The sequence below is a fragment of the Ochlerotatus camptorhynchus genome, unplaced genomic scaffold (assembly GCF_037179485.1).
Source record: "Ochlerotatus camptorhynchus isolate MF236.1 unplaced genomic scaffold, CSIRO-AGI_Acam_v1.1 ptg000112l, whole genome shotgun sequence".
Classification (NCBI taxonomy): Eukaryota; Metazoa; Arthropoda; class Insecta; order Diptera; family Culicidae; genus Ochlerotatus; species Ochlerotatus camptorhynchus.
In genome coordinates this window covers 3,225,054-3,249,339 of record NW_027040602.1, presented here as the reverse complement: position 1 = coordinate 3,249,339, position 24,286 = coordinate 3,225,054, and the positions used below count along the sequence as shown (strand labels likewise).

At 39.4% G+C, this 24,286-nt stretch overlaps 1 protein-coding gene across 7 annotated transcripts in view; it reads right to left on the bottom strand.

Moving 5' to 3' along the window:
- Nucleotides 1-19,523, bottom strand: part of Clk (circadian locomoter output cycles kaput protein Clock) — a 35,704-nt gene extending 16,181 nt beyond the window's left edge. The window contains exons 1-2 of one of the 7 annotated variants that reach the window (XM_065219893.1): nt 19,364-19,523; nt 16,931-17,391 (exon numbers count right to left, since the gene is read on the bottom strand). The gene's annotated coding sequence lies outside the window, so the exon portion shown is untranslated. The other 6 variants (XM_065219892.1, XM_065219898.1, XM_065219897.1 and 3 more) reach the window with 6 other exon arrangements.
- Between the last annotated feature and the right edge of the window lie 4,763 nt (nt 19,524-24,286).

Genomic DNA, 24,286 nt, shown 5'->3' with positions numbered 1-24,286 from the left:
TCTAGAATTGGGCGATCTTCAGAGAAAGATCGATCTTTTGTTTGGCTCTAGAATCGATCCTCTGATTAAATCGGTACCAAAGAATTCAAGCTGAACATTGCATAAGGTCCTAAGTAACATTGACAGATTCTCTTCGTCGACTTTTTCTTTGCATCCTCACGGTCATGTTAAGACATTCCCAGTAATTTTCAGCACACAGATCGATGAAAGAAGCTATTATCTATCTACTAAAACGACAAACATGACAAGAAATGGTTCTATACCCAAGTTATTAATGAAAGAGAAAGTCGATTAAGATAATCGATCAATGTTACTTAGGACCTAATGCAATGTTCAGCTTGAATTGATCTCATGGTTTTTATTTTAATTTCCCTTTCTTGACGTTTGTACACTTACGTAATCCCATTTTCAAGAGCTTAGTTTGCTATTTAACACTTATTTTTTTTTTCGATCTTTTCGTGTACCGTAAAACGGGGTAACTTGACAGTTTTTTAAAGTATTTTATATATAGTTTTTACAGCAATGAATGTTTTTCAAATTTTATATTTTTAAAACTAGTACTGAGGATCCAAGAGTTAATTCGTTAGTAATATGTTGAGGTTACTTTGATAATGCTCGATGAATGTAGAAAAAAATGAGTGAAACTCAAACAATTTAGTTCATTAAATATGAAAATTTGATTGAGTATATAATCAGAAAACTTCATAAGCAATAAGAAAACAACATTGAATTTGTGATGGCTGTATCGGAAATACATTTCATAAGTGATGGTTTGAGTGCATTTTCAAAAAGGCGAAAGACACGAAAATAGTTTTTTAATATTTTTGTAAAATTTGTAGCACATACTATGTAAAATCTATATACGATATCAACGGAAATACCCTAAGCTACAATATGGAACCAATGTTTCTTATTTGGAAAAAGCACAACTAGTAAATTTATTCTTTACATTATACTATCAAAGTTACCCGCATTATCAAAGATACCCCGTTTTACGGTACAAAGAATCGATCCGAAAAATCGTAAATCGGCATGAGAAGCTTTGCTCGACTGCAGTTCACCGTTGGTCACATCCATCGTGTGCTCTGGAAGAACAACTACGCCGAGTCTGGGTACCGGTGCCTCAGTTTACTTGGCTGCTGGAATCGGTGAGTTGATAAGAACGACTGAGATGCAAAGAAGACAAACATTACAGTATTCTTTCACAACAACGTCGCCCTACACCCAACCGGACATTGCGACTATCAGACCTGTGCTTTCTCCACTGCTCTCTCTATGCTTCTGAATATGGTTAGCCTAAAAGCAAACATGAAGCGCTCATTTTCTCGCATGCTCGACTTCGTATGCTTTTTCTGCTGGAGAGATTCGAGAAAAGTGTGTGCGTCGTTCTACAATGTTCTACAATGTGCGTCGTTCTACAAGCTTACTGGTATAGTCGAAAGCGTAGATGGAACACGAAATAAAAAAAGACAAAAAACCATTACATCGCCTGCATGGTCAATTCCTAACATTCGTTGCGATGTTCATGAACAGAGGATGATAGGAAACAGAACTAACATTCATTGTAATAGATTTTTGGTTTGCGTGTACATACCTTTCATTTTAAAACCACATCACCAAAACGGTCCTTTAGAGGCCAATAAAACATCAAAACGGCTCTTCTCAGGGCCACAACCCATCGAAACGGCCCTTTTCAGGGCCACCACAATTTTCAAAGAAAGAGTTAGTTTGGAATATTTTCTAACACAAGAATAATTACTGGAGTGGGTCATCGATATATGGAAAAGCGCAAACTTTACCTCACCAATCGAGATCAACCTTTTTTTTTATTTCATTTGGGGTCCCAAACAACTGTGCAAAATTTGGGGACGATTGGTTGTGACTCGGCATTCCGCATTGCGTTTGAAATGTGTATGGAAATTAGTGTGGAAAAATCAACTTTTTTGCATTTTTATCTCTAGAGACCACAATTTTGCATGAACTCAGTATGTTTAAATATAGTCCAGGAAGTCCCTAACAACTTTGCCAAAGAAAGTTTGAAGCTCTAATGTGTCTAAAAAAAGTTATAACTATTCAAATATTTATGATTTGAATTAAAAACTAAATATCCCTTTTTCTGCCAACACTGCCGGTGTACCAATGGGAGTCAGATTCCAAGCTGAAATATTTTCGGAGTTTCTTATGAATTATTCAAAAAAAATTGCTCTATCTCATATGTGTAGTTTGAGGGGGGGGGGGGTAATAATATACCCCGCCCCCTCACTCATATCAATAGAAGTAAAGTCTCAAATTGAAATAACTTCGTAGTTTCTTATCTTATCGATTTGGTATGTTCAGGATGAATTCTTCAAACATATTTGCTCAATCTCATAAGCGTAGTTAGAAATGGGGGGGGGGGGGGGAATACTCTATAAGAAGTTTAAAAACGAAAATTGTTGTAGTGTAAATATTGCATATCCAGAACAACATGTGAAAAGGGCATACAAGCTTTTTGTAAACAAACCTTTGTAGGCCCTTTTCTCACCAACCGAGGGTCGCCCACGCAAACCAGCAATATCATCGGGAAGGGGAAAGTGTCCCCTACCCGGTGATGTTAAAGGTTTGCGTTGGTGTCATATGGGTGGCGAGAAAAGGGCATAAGAAGGTTTGTTTACAAAAAGCTTGTATGCCCTTTTCACATGTTGTTCTGGATATCCACTTGTCCGTTCATTTGTTAGTGAGGAGATGTTGTTTGAATTATTAGTCCAGCTGCTATATTGTTTCAATATAAAGCTTTTATTTGAAATATTAACCTGCCATTCGGGCCACCCGCATATAGAAAACACAGAAGTAGTCGTACGTCAAAAACAAAAAAATAGTAGAAAACGGAAACTGTCTTCGCCAGTTTCGTCTCAGACACAGGTACAGTCGGATTTCGCTTGTTGGGCTAAGTTTCAGTTGGGCTCCCAAACCAAACGTCACTTCTAACAGTGCTGATTCCTTTTCGAAATTTCGACCGGCTTCATGCAAAAACCGGCAAACGAGTGGAGTAATGATACAGATTATTTCAATGCGATACAACGAGTTGCTTCCTTGATGGTTGTCAACGAACGATATGGCTGAATCAGGTGTGAAACTAATTTCTGACTTATCAAGAAATTCACCTGAAGGGGAGGGAAGGGAATGGGGGTACTCGCTTTCAAACTGCTCTTATGAGATTGAGCAAATGTTGTTGAATAACCCATCAAAATAACTCGAGAGATGGGAAACTCCGAAGTTATGTTAGTTTTGTTTACTTTCATTGATATAAGTGAGGGGCTGTGATACAGTAAGCTCCCCCCCCCCCTATATCTAACTACGCCTTTTAAATGTAGCACATGCTTTTGAATACATCTGAACATACCAACTTGACAAGATCAGAAACACCGAAGTTATTGCAGTTTGGAGCTTTGCTTCCATTTATATGAGTGAAGGGGCGGGATATAGTTAGCCCCCCCCCCCTCATCTCTTTATATACCTATGAGATTGAAAAATTGTTTTTGAATAATTCATATGAACATACCAAATCGATAAGATAAGAAACTCCGAAGTTATTTAAGTTTGAAACTTTACTTTACTTAGTTTGAAACCAACCCTCCCCCTCCGACTACGCATATGAGATAGATCTATTGTTTTTGAATATTTCATCTGAACATTCCAAACCGATAAAATAATCAACTTCGAAATTATTTCAGTTTGGAGTTTGACTTTCATTGGTACACCGGCAGTGTTGGCAGAAAAAGGGATTTTTGGCATTTAATTCGAAACAGTGATCTTTGAACAGCTATAACTTTTATTAGGGGCATGCTAGAACAATACATCCTTTGGCAAAGTTGTTAGGCACTTCCTATACTATACTTAAACGTATTAAGATGCGTGGTTCCTTGTAATAAAGATGCAAAAAAGTAGGTTTTCTCATACTAATTTCCATACAAATTTCAAACGCAATGCGGAAAGCCGGGTCACAACCAATCGTCCCCAAGTTTTGCATAGTTGTTTGGGACCCCAAATGGAACCAAAAAAACATTGTTCTGAAAAAATGATCATGATGACCCATCCTAATAATTACACATGAACTGAAAAAGAATCTTATTAGTTATAAACGGAAAATGGACACTGATCAATTATTACACTTCGACAGAAATCAACGGATGTCATAATAATATCGGGAATTTTAAATAACGTTCGATCAAAATTAACATATATGAGCGTAGTCCTACGTTAACTGTTCGTACAACCCCATTGGGCTGTCCCTTGTAATTGTTTTATTCAAAAATAACCCATTTTGAGAACAAATTACTCGAAGGGTGGCAAACGGCGGCAGATTGAACTAGATAATAAATACTACAGGGTGTCTCAGAATAGGTGTCACCATTGTTTAATATTTGATTTACTAGGTTTATTTCAAAGGAGCAATTTTTACAGAAAAATCAAACATAGCACTTATAAATGTAAATATTTGATAGTTTTTCGCTGAAGGTTGGAATTTGTTTTCTTTTGAGTTAATTTGTCAGCAACAACTGAAGTTATGCGGGAGCTAGTGAAAATACAGATTTGACACGCGAGTAGATATAGAACTAAACACACACTTGACTAATTCGTGTGGGGCTATTTGCTCTAATATATGAAGAAAGCACGAACGGGGTTTACTATGGGTTTATTCAAGCAAAGTTTCTTAGCATATGGCTAAACAAAAAAAAAAGATGCATTATACCTATTAATATTTACATTCATTTTTCTCACAACTAAAAGAAGCGTTCATAGCGAATTCTTTTTTTTCTGCCTTCCTCCATATGCCGAAGTAAATGCAATGGCGTTTCAATTTGTCTGGACGGCTTTAGAATCAATAAGCGGGATGAGATTCCCAACAATTTGTTACTCTTTATCAAATGTAACGGTACGTACGTAAAAGGGTTTTTTTCATCTTCGATAAACATATTACATTATTTGTTTAACTCGTTCGTAAAGAAAAGGTAACACTTTATTTTTCTCTACAACTATGTCTCAGAAAATGTGAATGATTTCCCATAACAAATAATTATGTGAAGTTTCATGCAAATCGGAGAAGGTCAAGTCAAGAACTATTTTTTGTGCTATTTGACCTGGAATTCCTCTATATGTATAAAATTATACGTAAGCAAGTAATTTAGGCTAAATTTTACACTTCATTTGGTTATAGATCAAAATCAACCTGAGTTCCATATGATTATGGAAACTTATTTTAAAAATATACATTCTATCCTTAAAATTAAAGGAACCAAAACGTCAGACGAAGGTAATATAAAAAGTTGTCGATGCATTTATGGTAGGAATATGTGGTCAAGCATTACTCTCCTTTTTCTTTCTAGCTTTTCCCTACTCTCAACTTGTGTTTTTTGCAGCACTTTCCACTGTTATAAATTGAGAGATTTATGTGTCAAACAATGCATGAATTTATATATTGTGTGTGGCAAGTCAATGATACTCAAAGAAGTTGAAAAATGTCGAATCCGAAAGATTTTCTAGACCGAACTGGAAATCGAACTCGCCACGCCGTCCCTTAACTAAATAGGCTACCAGAGGCCCCCATGCATCAGTAGCGCACTCAATACATTACTGACAATGATGATGGTGGTTACTCAGTGGAAGCTCCCTTTCGTCATCAGCATGGATAGCACAACAACCAAAACCGGGGTAAGTTTTCCATCCTACTGTCCGTACATCACCCCGCACAGAGACATATTTATGCACATCGCTTACAGGTGAAACACAAATACCAACTTCTTCCACTCCACCATGTCGAATAACAGGAGATCGGTAGGTTCCCGAGGTTCAGACGCGGAGGAAGCCAAACGGCAGCGGGGATTGTATCATTATAACTGAAATGAAAGAGAACCAACAGCCAACGATTATGAAATACTTTCTTCCCCCGGGCAGGGCCCTGCTGACTCTGACCGTGTACAATTTCGGAGGCCACCCCTTGACAGAATCAATACTGCCGGCATTTTCCGATTCCATGCCACATTTATCCTCCTGGCATTGGCAGAATGATAAAAAAATTGGACTTATAAATCTGGCACTGACTGGCTAACCGAATAGCTTTAATGACAATAGCTTTCCGCCTTTGGGGGAGTAATTCATAGATGAAATCAACAGGTATTTTTGCGCCATGAGTATTTCTTAGTGAAGAGGGTGAGTGAAGTCTGGGAGGCTATGTAGGTAAGCCTATTGATATAAAAAAATGATTATACGAATGATTCATTTGCGACGTCCGGAGAGGAAATAAGATTGACAAATTGGTCTGAATAAATCATGAGCGTTTTGCTTAGTGGTCCATTGAAAGACTGTATATGCTATTTTATGCATATTATTGGAGCGACTCAATTCCAGTGTTATTACTCCCCTTTATGCGTATAATTTTAAATGGTCTTAATCAGCAATAGCATGGTATATGACAGTTTGAAAATTTCTCGAGTTTTCGAAGCATACACACTCAGATTTTTTTACAGGAGTCAGTATTTTTTTACTGGGTTTTTGAATTGCTGAAAAAGTCGGTAAAAATTCAAATGACCGTTATCGTTGGAATCAATGAAATCGTCCAATTATATTTTCTATCATTAAATGGGGTTGACAGAACTAAGTATGTACAAGTTCAGAACAAATTTTCTTATTGATAAATTTTCCATAGATTTTTAAACTTTTACCGAACAGTTCCGCAATTCAAAAACTCAGTAAAACCGTACTGACTCGATAGTAGTATAATTTCACTTACGACTGCATTGATACCTCTTAATTAGCAACTGTAGAAGTGCTCGAAGAACAATAAGTTTAGAGCCGACTTTTCTCAAGCCAGTTAACAGCGCGATATGGGCCCTTTTTGCAATATAAAGCCAATATATGGCTATTCATTTTTATATTAGCCTTATATCAGTAGCCATCTGTTGAGCGTGCTGCTCATGATGGTGCATTCAGCAGATGGCGATAGTGTTTTAGCAACAATATTTTACTGTGATTAATATTCCATGTGATATGTCTGTGATACTAGTTTTAATCTATCTTATGGATTAACTGAAAATGTAATTGGACTTAAGGTGAGTTCTTGTAGAGTCTGTTACCGTTTGGGTAGTTTACCCTATATCACCAGCACTGAGCAATGAGAGTGAGTGTAGGTATCGGCAATCCATACTGCTATTAAGTATGAACGAGCAAGGCCGACTGTTGCTAGCAATATGCTATTGAGTTATCTATAATATTAATCTATTTATTTAACGGTTATGCCGAAGGTTATTGTTTCTTTACTCAATGTTCTATGTTATAAAACTTAATTGATTAAAAACAAATGAAAATATGTAAAGAAATAGCAGAACAGATTAAAAATACCACTCCAAAGAAACGGTCAAATTAAAATTATCAGAACACAATTTGTAAAACATAAGATACACTTCCCATACATACACCACAACCAGGATCGGTTAACAGAAGAGGGAAATAAATGAAAAGTATGACGGGTGGAAACAGGGAGTATGGTCAAATAGGAGGTTACTACTGGGTCAGATCGAATGGGCAAGTTCTTTTCCACTTCAGCTCTTCTCGAAGGAGGTTTGGATCATAGTTCATAGACTAGTATCGGTATATTTATAGACAAAGTCCAAGTGTTCAAACATTTCAAGTCGAAGTGACTTTCCAGTTAAATAAAGTGGAAATGAAAACCTCAGGAACGCGTTAATCAAAGAATCAGGTAACATACCTAACCCAACTGCCCAGTAGTTTCCATATAATAAGATCTCCCATTGTTTTAACCCAAGGACCCATTGTCCTTAGTTTGAGTCTCCGCTGTTCAGCGTTGAGCCACCGAACGCTTTCTAGACCGTCGGAGCGGTCAACCCTCCCAGCGAGCGTGAAGTTCCTCGCAATCACTGGCGATCAACCCGAACGCTTTCTAGACCGTCGGAGCGGTCAACCCCCCCAGCGAGCGTGAAGTTCCTCGCAATCACTGGCGATCAACCAAACGCTGTCTAGACCGTCGGAGCGGTCAACCAAGCAAGCGTCGGGAGACACGAAATCGCGTCATTCCTAAACTAGCAGATCATCCGCTGGGTCATCCGTCCAGCGATCCACGATCCACCACGCCCGCCGGCCATTCACACACCCACACACACACCCTATTATACGTAAGTAACGTGATATCCTAAATAAAAAGTGCCTAAAAGAAGACCGAGTAGAAGGTTATTTGCGCCCTGATCAGTCTCACCATCTCACTCTTTGTCGAGATACGACCTGGGGAAGAGTCGTGGGCTAAGCCAACAAAAGAGGCTGGTGGAAAGCCCACCCCGTTGGTCCCCGTGGCTCTCGACCAGGGACCTGGGGGATTGCCATAATAGAGAGCTCTGCTACCTCAGAAGTAATAAGTCCACAAATGGCCGCTACGTAGGCCATACGTGCACTTCCACTTCGAATTTTCAATTACACAAATCTCGGAAATCAGTGCTCAATTTCATTTGAAATTGCTATTTCATGTATGCTGCAGTGCAGCAAACGTGGAGTAAAAATTTAAATGTTGCACGTGTCGTAGAAGCTGATATTTGTGCACTTAAAGTTGCAAAGTGGTTGCGAGAATAAGGATGGCACAGCGAATCACCTTAACATTAATCGTTACCGTTAACGTTAACGTCTACCTGATGGTGGTGTTAGTTTGCGTGGGTGAGCTAAGCGTTTATGGCCAGGATCTCGAAATATAGCATATACAGGAAGTTCACATGGACACTAACTTCACGTAGTGAAACAATTTTCAACTCGATCTCCATCGGGAAAGCCTTGGTCATCTGAACAACTTGGCTCAAGACGGCAATTTCCTAGATTGACAGGCTCTTTAGATATAGCACCTACCGAAAGTTAATATGTACACTAAACTGATGCAAAATTATAAATTTTCCCTCCACAGTACTCAATCGGTTCGAAATCGGGTCCTGATTAACCTCCCAAAATTTAAACTCATTTCATTAGAAACTGGTTTGGCCCAAACCGTTTGAAGTGTATATGGAAATGACTAAGGGAAAACCAAACTTGTCGTTCATTGTATTCTTGCCTTTTCAATATTTAACTTTTAAAAAGTTCTATCGCTATTCTTATGGTAAATTTTCTCAGCTACAACTTTGCAGAAGATCGTTTTTCAGGCAAACTTCAAATTAAATAGTTATTAGTTGTTTAAGAGATTAATATGGCATGATCAAGCAGCTGTTTTGTTTACAACTACAAGCACACGCTTGATTTTCGTAGACAAAAATCAACAAGCAAACAACTGTGGTTGATTTTGCAAGCTGTGATATCGCAGCTCGGAATATCAAGCTAACAAAACTCTTCCTTATTTATCCTGGTCCGGATTGCACCTGCATCACAATGTTACGCCAATTCACTCGGTCCGTGGCTTCTTGTCTCCAATTTCCTGACCGTCCCACACTTCCAAGATCCTGCTCCACTTGGTCTAACCACCTTGCTCGCTGTGCTCCTCTTCGTCTTGTACCGGCCGGATTCGAGGCAAACACCATTTTTGCGGGATTGTTGTCCGGCATTCTTAAAACGTGTCCCGCCCATCGTACCCGTCCAGCTTTCGTAACTTTCTGGATACAGGGTTCACCATAGAGTTGCGCCAGCTCGTGGTTCATCCTTCCCCTCCATACACCGTTCTCACATACCCCGCCAAAGATGGTCCTAAGCACTCGTCGTTCGAAAACACCCAGTGCTTGCAGGTCCTCCTCGAGCATCGCCCACGTCTCGTGCCCGTAGAGAACTACCGGTCTTATCAGCATCTTGTATATGGTACATTTAGTACGGAGGTGAAGTTTACCTGACCTCAGGGTCTTGTGGAGTCCGTAGTAAGCCCGACTTCCGGCAATAATACGTCAACGAATTTCTCTGCTGCAGTTGTTAACGGACGTCACCAATGATCCGAGGTACACAAATTCATCCACCACCTCGAACTCATCCCTTCTAGCGCAACGTAAAGATTTGGTCCGTTGTCGATCGCCCGTCTACAAAACCGGCTTGATAACTTCCCACAAATTTGCTTGCTAGCGGCGATAAACGGCGAAAGATGATCTGGGAAAGCACTTTGTTGGCCGCGTTAAGAATAGTGATCGCTCGATAGTTCTCATATTCTAGTTTGTCGCCTTTTTTATATACTGGGCATATTACTCCCTCTTTCCACCTCCGGTAGCTGTTCTGTATCCTAGATCCTGACTATCAGTCGGTGCAGACAAGTGGCCAACTTATCCGGGCTCATTTTGATAAATTCCGCTCCGATACCATCTTTCCACAGCTGCTTTGTTGTTCTTAAGCTGTCGGATAAAGGGTGTCCACGATGAAATTGCCACACACAAAATTGATTCGCAAAATTCGAGTTTTCATCCGATTGCCATCAAATTTTCAGGGATTGAGAAATAACTATTAAACTTCATTTTACCATTTTACTCGTATTTTATTAACAGTTCATACGCAAATGCCCGCACCTTGGCCTTAACCCCGGCCATAAGATTCTGCACAACCTGTGAATCAACCGTTTTTTGCATGTAAACCCATACTTTCTTCAGTTCCTCGACTGTCTTCACTACCTTAGGTCGTTTAAGAAGGTGCTGCTTCATAATCGCCCAGTACTTCTCGATGGGGCGGAGCTCCGGAGTGTTGGGAGGGTTGAACATTTTCGGCACGAAATTGACCTTATTGTCCGCATACCACTTCAGCACGTCCTTGGAGTAGTGGCATGAGGCCAAATCCGGCCAGAAGATTGTTGGGACGTTGTGGGCCTTCAGGAGAGGAAGCAGCCGCTTCTGGAGGCACTCTTTTATGTACACCTGTCCGTTCATCGTGTCCTGGGTCACGAAAGGTGCACTCCGCTTCTCGCACGTGCAGATGGCTTGCCAAACCAGGAATTTCTTCGCAAACTTGGACATCTTCTGAGTGCGGACATGCTCCGGAACGCTGAACTTATCCTTGGCCGTGAAAAACAGGTTGCCGGGGATCTGTTTGAAGTCGGCCTTCACATATGTTTCGTCGTCCATGATGCAGCATTCAACTTTCGTCAGCATGTTGAGGTACAACTTCCTGGCACGGGTTTTGGCGGACTTTTTCTGCTTCTCGTCGCGATTAGGGGCCTTTTGTACCTTGAACGTTCGAAGCCCAGCCTTAGTTTTGGCCTTCTGGACAAAACTTCGGCTTAGGTGCAGCTTCTTAGCCACATCCCTAACGGAGGCGTTCGGATTTCGGTTGAAGGCTCAAACTACACGGTTGTGATTTTTGGTGTTGTACGGAATACTTTTTCCTTCACTTCTGGGCTTCCGATCGGTGGTCAACCGTTCCTCGAACCGCTTAATCACTCGCGACACCGTGGAATTCGCGATTCCCAACGTTTTAGCGATGGAACGATGCAAGAGATCCTTGTTCTCGTGATGAATGCGCAAGATTTTATCACGCACGAGCTGTTCTTTCGACTCCATTTCCATTTTGATCACAGGACTTTAAAACTTGCAGGATGTAAATAATGCACTATGAACTAAATCCACCCAAATTTTCATTAAATTCTACCCAACGGTTAAAAAGTTAGAGCAATTTCATAGTGTGGCAATTTCATCGTGGACACCCTTTAGCATCCTTAACTTCACCTATCGTGGGAGCTGCCATGTCCCCCTCATCCGCTGTACCGACGAAGCCATTTCTCCTCCGCCTCTGCACCGTTCAGATGTTCATCGTAGTGCTGCTTCCACCTTTCAATCACCTCACGTTCGTCCGTTAAGATACCCCCTTCTTTATCCCAACACATTTCGGCTCGCGGCACAAAACCTTGGCGGGATGCGTTGAGTTTCTTGTAGAACTTGCGTGTTTCTTGAGAACAATACAGCTGCTCCATTTCTTCGCACTCCAGCTCTTCCAGGCGGCGCTTCTTATCCCAGAAAAGATGGGTTTGCTGCCTTCGCTTCTGTTTATATCGCTCCACATTATGACGGGTTCCTTGCTGCAGCATCGCCGTCCACGCTGCGTTCTTCTCGTCCAAAACCGTCTGACACTCTTCGTCGAACCAATCGTTCCGTCGATTCCGCTCCACGAATCCAACGGCACCTTCAGCAGCGCTGTTAATGGCAGCTTTCACGTTGCTCCAGCAGTCCTCAAGAGGGGCTTCGGTGAGCTCTCCCTCATCCGGCAACGCTGCGTCGAGGCATTGCACGTACTCAGTTGCGACTTCGGGCAGCTTCACTCGCTCCAGATTGTACCGTGGCGGGCGTCGGTACCGAATGTTGTTGGCAACGGAAAGTTTTTGGCGTACCTTGACCATTAGAAGGTAGTGGTCCGAATCGATATTTGCGCCACGATAGGTCCTGACGTCGATAATGTCTGAGAAGTGCCTTCCGTCGATCAAAACGTGGTCGATTTGCGATTCTGTCTGCTGCGGTGATCTCCAGGTGTACCGATATGGGAGGCTATGCTGGAAGTAGGTGCTACGCATGGTCATGTTCTTAGAAGCGGCGAAATTGATAAGGCCGTTGGCGTTCGTTAGCTGGTGAGCGCTGAACTTTCCTATAACCGGTCTGAATTCTTCCTCCTGGTCGACCTGAGCGTTAAGATCACCGATGACGATTTTGACGTCATGGCTTGGGCAGCTGTCGTATTCCCGTTCCAGCTGCGCGTAAAAAGCGTCTTTATCGTCATCGTCACTTGCTAAGTGAGAGCTGTGCACGTTGATTATGCTGACATTGAAGAAACGGTCTTTGATCCTCAACTTGCTCATTCTGCTATCGATTGGCCAACACCCAATCACGCAGTTCTGCATTTCACCCAACACGATGAAAGCTCTACCCAGCTCATGTGTATTGCCGCAGCTCTGGTAGATGGTATAACCATCCCTATACGTATGTACCGACGATCCCTTCAAGCAAACCTCCTGCAGCGCTACGATGTCGAACCTGCGGACCCTCAATAAATCGGAAAGAATGCGGGTACTTCCCAAGAAATTGAGAGACTTGCAGCTCCATGTTCGGAGTTTCCAATCGTTAGTCCGTTTACGTTGCTTGGGTCTATGCTGCTATCAAACTCACCAGCTGCAAATCTCACCAAATTGTGGTGAGATTGAGTTTAATGATTTTTGCTTTACACCCGAACGGCTGGCCGCAGTCTCTCGTGTCTGCCATCGGTGAAGAACAAAAAGAGATAGCAAACTATACTTTCTCTTTCTAATAAAACGATGTGCAACGGAATCATTTTTGTGTCGAGTCAGCTCTCAGCTTGATTTTTGCACGTCCAATTGTCGCAATATCAAAGGAGCTTGTAAAATCAATATCAAGCATGATATTTTGTTACAATATCACGTGTCATATTGAGAGCGTATGAGAGTGGAAAAATATTATTTGATTGATGCTTTTGCCAACACTGGTGATGTGGTGAATTTTAAGATAGATATGAACTAAAAATTTTGTTTTTCCATAGTAATTTCCATATAAACTTCATTATGTGTGTGCCAATTCAGTTTCTTCATTAATCAGTTCAAGTTTTGGGAAGCTAATCAGGACCCATTTTGGGACCGTTTGAGCATCATGGAGCGAAAATTTCAAAATTTGCATCAGTTTAATGTAGACTAGCACCGCATAGATATAGTTCAGGACTAAATTATCTAGCATTCGGAATGCCTTAGTCACTCAACAACTTTCCCGGAGACAGTAACTTCATCAACGGTCATAAGCGCTTTCCATACACAATGAAATTACTATTGGTTTTTGAAAATATTCGCCCCATTTTGAGATTTGACTGATGTAAAACTTCATATTTTGAAGAAATTACCCCACACACTTAGAAATACCTAATTTTACACGTGACGGAATCCATCTTTGACATAAAGGAAGAAACGTAAACAAACATTTCATGTAAAATTAAGTGCTCCGAGACTCAAAAGTTCGTTGCTCGACGAAAAGTACGTTTGATTGAGCTGAATTTCGCGTCTATTATGACACAATTTTATGTCAAATTTGAAGCTCGTATATGTCAGTCTCAGAGCACCTAAATTTACATGAATTTTTCTAAGTGTGCATGTATCATTTGTGGATTCCTCGATAACTGTCTTCTAGAAAGTTGTGTGTTGTTGTAAAATAAAAATAAACTTTCCTGATCATAGTATGCCTTGGAAAAATCAAACAACAAAGTTAAAGCCACAACATTGCTTTTAATGGGCCTTCCATAAAGAATGCTTTATATCTTAATGAAAATGATATGCTAGAAAATGTGTGTTTTCAGAAAAGTTTATGGAAATGATGAGTTGTACTATTTTGTAGGACATTTCAATATCTGAAATCGTCAGCCAAAAAAGTTAGAATTTTCAAGTGGTGTCCCAATGAGCAATGATGGTAAAATTCAAAAACTCAAATCTCATGCGTCAGTTTATTGCCTTGTGACAAAAATCACCCATGAGTTTTAAGTTTAAAACATTCATTGCTTTATATTTTGACGTTATTCATTGTTATTAGTGTTATTTTTGCATCAGTGGGTGGAAAGCCAACAAAACATTCTTGAGCTTGCTATCAATTGACGTTTGAGCGCTTTTTATGAGTTTTAAGCTGGATTAATTTTTTGGTGCGTGAAAAAGCATGAGAATCTCAAGCGTGAGATTTTTTTTTTGTCAGATTCACATGTGAGTTATTCTCTCAGAGAGGCTTAATGAATGAGATTTGAGAATGCTTTTCCGTACACTGCAATGAGTAAATTTATGGGCAACCCCATCATCAGATGCACCTTCTTTCAACTAAAAACTTCTCTGAAGACACCAAATTGATTAGACTCTTCTTCATGCACTATTTATTTGTTTATTTTTTTTTCCAAAATTCGTCCTTCCGGACCACTCTGGTATGTGGTCGTTGACACTCATGATGACTATCAATCGACTTTATTTTTCATTATTGTGCAATTTGGTGTTAAATTATAGGTTTTTGGCTACCAGCCTAAGATCTCACCTTAGGTGGGTTGATTCAGTTTCGTTATTTTTTCACGTTAAAATACTTATAATAAACAATTGCTGTGAAAGAAAGCCATATTTATTTGAAAATATGTACCAAACCATCTCCCCATAGAGCGGCGTCGGTGGTGTAGTGATAAGCATGATTACCTCTCACCCCAGCAGTCCTGGGTTCGAAAAAATCTCCCCATAGGATTATTGATACACTTTTCCAAATTTCAGAAAATTTTCTTCGACTGCTATGGTCATTGGATTGTGTCTTAGTAACAACTCTTTGATGAGACATAATTACGTAAGCAGTTTTTTTTTTGGGATTTATCGACCTCCTCATTAACCCAAATGTGTTAACTGTACAGCAAAAAATAATATTGATATCACATCAAAATGGATGCACTTCAAAAATATGGTTAATATTACTTGCCAAAAAGGACAAAATTATCATTAATACAGTGCATGAACTGACATTACGCTGCTTTTACTGCATTTGTTTATTTTTGTGGCCATAAAAATAACATGAGATTTTCGACATGATTGAAATGCATTCTCTTGGATGTAATATTAAAATTTATTTTTTGCTATATATTTTGGCATGGCGTGTAGGCCAACATTCAATTTGCATTAGATTTCATCACTTCTTATCACAATTGCAGAAAATATGATTACTTAAAAACAAAATATTGAACAAGGATTTTTTTTAAATTAAATTTTCAAAAATTGTTTGGGCTCAAAATTTACCGTGTATATTTTTCATAGAAAGAATTAATTTTTCCCTACAGACGTCATTTCGAATATAAACTATATTTTCGTGCAACGATTTAATGAAAAATGATAAATACACCATTGTATGAATCAAACGGCCGAATTTTAGAATAAATGATAATAACAAACTAATACGCAAAGTTTCACGCAAATCGGAGAAGGTCGAGTCAGTTCGATTCGTCTTTTGGCGTGGAACTGTTCGAATGTTATGAATGACACAGCAGTGAATATTACTGTTATTTTGAATTATACACATTGTTTCAATTAACAATAAATACCAATTGATACAGTTGCTCATTTAATGACCTGATTAACTTCAATTTAGTATCTAATCACTTTAGTATTAAATCACTCTATTTATGGTAGTGTAAAATTGACAAACGGCAAATGAAGTTGTATCTAAAAATTATCACAATATTATCGAACCAGAGATATAGTTAGGTAAATAACAATACAATTATTGTGATACAGTAATTTCATACCTTGAATGTATTTCATATGAAAATACCGCAATTTTAATTACAAACTAAATCTTCAAACGTGTTTTTCTCCGAATTTCCTAAACTGTAGTTACACAGCTAAAAAAAAGTAGTGTAAATTTCCGTTACTATGATGCACATAAATGGAGCGTCATAAATCATACAAATTTACATTATAAATCGTGTAAATTTATGAGACATGTCATGCAATATTCCATATATTGTATGCAACTTTCCACCTTTGTTTGCAAAATTTCTTGCAAGCTGCTAGTTTACGTGAAAAGGAAGTTTACATGCACGAATGTTTGCATGCATGGATGTTTACATCACCAGTAAAATTCAGATTTTTTTAGTGTGTAGGCCCTTCTGATTATGAACACTCTATATGGTTTGTGCTAAATTAGTTTTCAACCAAATGAGTTCACACTTTGAAAGGATGATCAGGAGTCAATTTCAAACCATTTGAGCACACTGGAGCAAACATTTCAAAATTTGCATCAGCCTAATGAAAACTCTAATCACGAGACTCAACAGGTTCTGGTGCACAACAATAACTATACGTAAGCTTATTCCCGTGTTCTGCAGTAATTTGCACCATCATCATTTCAGTGCTCATTGACCCTAGCAGTTACACAACGGCAAAACCATGGAAACGATTATATTGTTGAATAATGTGCACCGTCATAAAAATATCTGAATCAACACTTACACTATAATAAAATAAACTGTTTGCATTCCGCCGTCGTCGTCGTCGTCGTCGTTGTCGGCGGCATCTGTTGCTCTCCAATCCCCGTTGGTATGTAGATAGGTAGATATACCTAACACAAGTTTCAGCAAACACACTTATGCATGTCAATCTCCGGTTTTGTTTGAACAGGAAGCCAAAGTTGCGTCACCAAACTTTCTTCTTGCAGAACTTTTTGTTTTGTTTTCTTCTTCCGTTTTTCTCAGCTCACTTTTCACCGTGATACACCTGTATTATTTTTCACGCTTGTTAGCAACAAGCCGCTGCAATTTGTTGCACTAACACAATTCTTCAGTATGTTTCAAAATTTCACCAGTTTCACTTCGATTACGTTGCTCAGGACATTGAGGAAAAAAAAATATCACTTTTTTAGTGTGGATCACTTTCTGTATAACATGCTTGAGTGCAATATCTATTCATACCAGCTGTGAGAGGAGGAAGAAGTTAGAACAAATGAAACATATGCTTTCTTAGATTAACTCTGGCGTTCAGAATCATAAGGGCTTAACTGCAATGATCGATTCTCTTCATCGATTTCTTAATAGCTCGGTTGGATTAACACTTCTCGGTGCGTTTGATGTTGTTTTTGCTAATTAATACAACCTGTTACTACATTGTATGGGAAAATTTCCCAAAAATTGGTTACAGAATCGATCATTATAGATAGGCTTTTATGATTCTGAACGCTAGAACTTAATTATTGTTATTGTGCACTTGGATTGCCATGAAAACCACCTCGCAGTAGGCCATACGCATCGTTTTTTTTTTACTTGGTGCCACCTCAGCAACAGGATCTTTCCTCACCCCAAGGCATTTTGTTTAAATTAGGCCCTTTATTTCTTACAGAAGGAAGTAATTTTTACACTTTTCACCCAATTTCGCACTATATTTCCACTTTTACACAGATTTTGATCGATTTTGGACATAATCTCCATCAATTTTCAAACAAGAAAACACCACCGTAACTGAAAATTACACAATATTTTCCGCCATTATGGTTCTCCCGACCTGGCACTAACACAGACGCACGTGGAAATGTCGTTGCCTACTACGATCACATCCGTCGCCGCCAGTCGTGTGCCATTAGATTAGTAGCACGTTCAAGAAAGCTGTCAACAACCGAGAGCCCGGTCGGAAAGCTCGTCCACCACGACGCCGCTCGTGTGGCGCAATTCGCATTTGACGGTCACTGTTTTACTATGCACTTTTATCAAGGGCCTCATCGCTGCACTAATGTGCATCTTGTTTACACACTCGCACTGTGGCCCTTTTCCAGTGGAACGCCGCTGCTAGAGCGGTTTCCACTATCTTTACGCTTCAGCTAGAATTCAATGTCTCACACACTAGCTCGCTCACCCCCAATATTGCAATTGCAGTATGCAGAACTGCAGTCGCCACAGCAAAACAACCCGCTGCCGCCGACGGTGGTCCCTCGTTCACCACAAGCGTTTACACCCCTTCACCAACCGGGGCTGCAGCTGCACACTGCAGCGCTGGAACTAGGAACTAGTATTAGATGCACTAGACCTTATTTGATCAATTTACTATTCCGCAGTCTCGGATGTTGCTCTCCTCTGTGTATAGTGCACAAGTGCACTTCGCGCTTTATTTTATACACGGTCACCAATACTAGCGTCCGGCGTGTGCTAAGCAATCATCATGTATCACTCACTGGCGCTAATTAAAAATCACGGTTTTGCTATTGTCATCCAATTCGCATAAAAAGGAACCGTCATTGCCGTCTTCCAACGCTCGTCTTCTACTCTGGTCGGAATCCTTGGTAACGCACTTTTTTCGTAATTTGCTTTCTTTTATTGTTTTCTTCGGCGCCCAGCACCACCCACTCTTGACTGGTCTACTGTTTTCCGACCTCCTCATCCTTTCTCCTTCTTCGTGAACAACGTAGCAAGCGGACGGGTGGCAGCTTTTGAGTGGTTTCTTTCAAAAATAAAAACTCACTACACAGGTAGGGGAAAATGGAGTAAAACGCGCCAGCGGAGTAATATAACCATGCGCATTGTTCATGGACTTTTCAAACAAAATTTAATGGTTTTTCATCCAGAACTGCTAGGTGGGCTGCTGATCTATCATTTAGTTAAATGTTCATATAAATGCTACTTTAAAAGTACTTGAAAAAAGGTCGATGGCTATATTACCCCTCTGGCGCGTATTACATCTAGTTCCCCTACAATAAACCGTCAACTTCGCAACAGCACGGGAACGAAAATTGGTTCTTGAAGGACTTCCAGAAACCGACGGTGATAACAACGGTGCCCATCTAAAATCTTACCCACCATCGTCCGGTAGAATATTATATCCTTAAAACGTTAATCCTTCTAGATGATGAATATTTTGAATATACGAATCGCAAATGCAATCGAACATTTGAAAAACAACCTACACATCGACGGATGCAGCACAGAAGAATTCAAATCGAAAGGGGGACTGGGAAACGTAACGGTCCTCCAGGAATGTGGAGAAAATGCTTCCGAACGCGACCGATCCCGAATGGTAACTGAGCGAGCGAGTGATGCAGTGTCGTCGCCGCAGTAGTCGTCGGCCCCAACCTCCATCATCATGCAAAACAACGGAGCTGAGGAGGATGCCGGAATGGGTGGCTTCGGGTTGTTGTAAAGAGCTTGCTTTGTTGCTTTTGTTTGGATCGTTTGCCCGCCGCCCTGGCAGATGTGATTTTCCTTCTTTCATATTTTCCTTGCAATAGGGTTGTAAAAGTGCGATGTTTATTATTTCATTTTTAAGGAGACGCACGGTTGCTGAGTCTATACTGCTTTCCCCCATTATAACGGGGCAATTTATAACCCCTCATCGTACTGTTTTAGTGGTTTGTTGTCTTAGAGAAAGCTGCTCAGCTGGCATTTGGCATTTTTTTTTTGGAGTCTTAGACTATGACTCGAGATTTGAATTTAATATTTGTGACGAATAAAAAAGTTCTGACTAGATTCCCAAGATAATTCTGAGATTCAGCCCTAAGCAAGGAAGTCCAAGGAAAATGTGCGGAGAAGTTCCAGGAGAATTCCTAGGTAATTCCGAGAATAAATGAGCCTTATTATGGGTATCACTTCACGGTGACAACGAAGTGTCACTTGTCACTCACGGTGAAGTGATTGCCGTGTAAATCAAATGGGAATCACTTCACCGTGCGTGATAAGTTGTCACTTTACCATGTAGTGACATCGGTAATAAGGGCCAACGTGTCGGGATTGAGAGGAAAATAACAAGGGAATTCTAAAGATAATTTCAAGAGAATTTTAATTAGAGTTTAACGGGTGTTCTGAGAATAATTAAAAAAAACTGAGGAGGATTCTGAAGAGAATTTCAAGGAAGCTCCGTGAAAAAAACCAACGGAATAATATTCTGAAGTTAGTAAAAAAAATGAGGAGAACTTAAAATAAATTGTTAAACAAATCAGAAGAGAATTCCATGGTATTCTGAGAAGAATTACGAAGGCTATCTGAGAAAAAGTTTTGCGTAAACTTCAAAGAAAATTTTAAAAGAATGTAAACCTCAGGATAGTTCCAAAGACATACTAAGTAGGATTTAAAGAAAGAGAGTCTCAAATTAATTCCAGTGTAATAACAAGAAGAGTTCCAAGAGAATTTTCTGAACAATTTAAGGAGAATCTCATGATAATTTCAAGTAAAATTCAAAGGAAATTCTGGGATTAATACCATAGAAGTTCTGAAACAATGCATGGTAATTTTGATTTCGAACCGACAAAACAACAGCTCGGAAATTTTTTAATTACGGTCCAGATTTCACATGTTTTTCCAAAGTCCGGTTTCTTGCATATTTTCCTAAAGGCCATAACATCTGCAAAAAGTAAGTCTTTTCTGTTGGTAAAGCATCAATCTGTTTCTTTAATTGATTCTGAAACTCTGGCGTAAACATTTATTCAAATATTGTAAGAGCTATAATGTGTTTTTAAAGTTCTGCTACCTTTCGGTAATTTAAATTTTTACCATTAGATTTGTGTTTGAAAGGATATTAAACTTCTGAATATTGAATATTAGTATTATTTTGTGGTAAATCATGACAAACGAGCAGTTCGCAATGAGGATGACTGCAATATTAATAAATATAATCTAACCTCAATAGCTCTATTGCAGATCCAGCAACCCATTTCAGAATGTCTGGATAGTCACGCTCATTCCGAGGTTACTTTCACTCACAATAAGCCCCGCATGTATGCATCATATTTTTTTTTCATAACTGGCATGTATTTAGTTTACGGCTCCACAAAGCTACAGCAAATAAGCCTAGAAAAATAAACGCATTATAAAAATGTATTTAGTTTCATTTTGATATTTAATTTTATTTTTAATAATTGTAAAGCTCTCACCATATTTTGCTCTTCCGCCATCGTTAATTGGAATCCCTTGGACTTTTTCTCTAACGCTTCGTATTTCATTTCGTGCTTCACCGGCAATTTCCTTCCGTAGATCGTCCTTGGTTGGTTCTAATATGATTCCGCCTTTTTTGGTCGGTTTCATGTCCACCATATGTCATTGAATTGCCGTTGTGATCTGGGACGAGGCTCACGTCCAAAGTCGCTGGTCCATCGAGCGCTCCGTGTGCGAAAAGAGAATAAAAGAAATACAAAAGGGATCAGTTTCAAGAAGTGACAGTTTCATCAGATTCCCCAACAAACCATACTCAAGCAAAGTAAGAATATACCAGCTATATTACGACTATATGGTTACTTGGGTACTCATAGGGGGAGGTAGCTCATCGATTCTTCCGGTTCGCCTCCTAGCATCGTGCTATAAGGTACCAGGCGATAACCAGGGTAGTTGATCGATAGCTCGATGACGTCATTTCGTTGGCGTCTGCAATGGGAAATTCTCATAGCATGCGTTGACGATGGAACGTTGTCGAGTTGTTGAATAGCAACTATCGTGGTAACTCACCGATTACCTGACGATCTGCCAAATTTGGAAAGACGTCTGCATTGAATTGTCTCATATAATAATATTCCGCCCACTATATCACAAGAAATTGCGAGTAGCTGAGTGGAATGGAGATAAGTTAAGCATTGGGTACAGGACCAAGTCTCCCCTGGGTGGTGCCAGAAGATGAGCGCAATAGAATCATCAAGTTGCCATAAGGCACGGAATGAGACTATTGCATGGCTGGGTAGTCAAAGTCTTCAATTCGTTAGTCATTTCAGGTGGATTACAACAGGTTTAGGATTAGGGTGGGCGTTGGCCAGATTTGGATTTTTCAGATATAATTTTAAATAGGACCTAGATTATTTAATACACTAGTAACCTCAACTTCTCTCACAATGTTTCATTGTGACTAATCAACACTCAATGGGTAAATATCAAATTTGCGGTAAATTTGAAAAAAAAAAATGTAACTTGGCGTGTAGAGCGCACTGCCAACTGGACGATTCTGAAGCCTGACCAAGTGAGTGGGTTCCCGAGCAAAGTCGGTTAACAAAATGAAAGCAAATCGATATTAAAGTGTGCAGTTCCTATCATAATGAAAACTCATTTTGATTTCAAATGTTACGACATAAGTCTGATATCATATTGTGCTTTCATTATGCAGTCAAGACTTTTTAAATGAAAGCAACTTAACTTGAAGTTCTGCTGTTTACGTCTTGTTTAAAATTTAATTGAAATTCATCTGTTGTTGAACTAATGATGATTGTTTATTTGATTTGTTTGACACATTTTAGGTCATTCGTGACTTTCCCGGGGTGAGATTGGAGCCCAGCTTGAGAAACATGAATGGTAACCATTTACTCCAGGCCCGTATTCAGTTAAACATTATGAATGCAAAATCAGTAATCATATTGATTTCATTGAAAGCAGGATTAGTTTTCCGTTTGCTTCAACAGTGTAAAATTTTGCTCTCATTTTTGCTGTGTTAACCGTTAAGTCAACCAAAATGAGATCAACTGGAGTATTCAAAATAAGTTACATCATAACAGCAAATTTTGATTTCAATTTGATCTTTAGCTTTGCTCGGGTTACGGGTTTATTTGATTGTACGTCATTTCCAAGTTATATATAGATACATTCATACCATTGGCATTTTGTATTTGAGATAAGACAGAGACAGGATGCGGAGGGCCTGCTTAGGGGGAGCGTAACCCATGTGATGGCTTCCATTTATTAAATAGTTCAGATAGGCTGGAAATGATAGGTTCATGGTGAGAAAATGTACCATATGGTGCCCGTTCACTGATCAAAATTAGATTCAAATCGTCAGGCCCTGCCCTGTAATAAGGGGATTGACGATGATTTGTCAAGTTTCATTTTGCATTTGCATATAATTGTAAGTTTAGGTTTGCTTTTGTAATTGTAAGATAGATAGTTTGCCTCAATTGAAACATTGAGTTGTATAAACTTGACGAATCATACCTCTAAAATAGTAGTAGTTACAGTGCCGCATTATCTAACAACCACTGCCTGCAACTAATGTTGAGGGGTCGGCAGGGCTGATTACGGATCAAAACTAACATAACTCTAACACTGAAATGATCCCGAAACTAACGCTCATTCATTGCACTTTGAGTCATAAAGTAGTTTTATTTATTTTCCTACTAATCTATCTACACACTTAGTTTTTTCTACCGAACACGGCTGTGCGGGTCTCGGCGGGGAGGGTTTCGCTGAGATTTCGGCGGGAGTGACATTTGATTGCTGAGTCTCGGATAATGCCTTTTCTAATAATCTGCCTACGTTTCTTTTCTTTGTTATCTACTTTATCCCCTTTTTATTTTTCTGCTCTTCTTTCCTCTTCTCTTCTTTTGTTTTGTTTGTTTACATATAACTAATACTAATACCTCCTTGTTTTCTCTCTAATTTGTCTACTATGTCCCACCATCACGATGAGAGATGAGCTACCGTACATGGTACACGCTCATATACACTCCCAAAATAGTATGCCGCAAGTAAGTATATCACAGAGGCAACTAAAGATCCAGAAACGCCGATAACGCTGAAGATAATGAGCTGTGGTGATTTATATGACTATATAGTATTATTTATTTATACTAACCTAAACACACCCAAATCCAAACGATCACTAACCAAAATAATAGACTTATCTTTTTTCAACAGGTGTAATTTCGTTTAGTTCTGTTTCTCTCTTTTCAGCAAAACAACTACAAAAAAACCTCTATAACTCTTCTCCATTCTTTTAATCTCCTACTATCCCCTATAAATGTATCGGAAACTAGTGGGACTGTCTGTGCAAACAAAAACAGACCTGCTAGTGGAAGAAGGTCGTTATAACTCGCTTAACTCGTTTTCGGATTTGAGAGATCGTCGGTTACAGTGGCCTGCT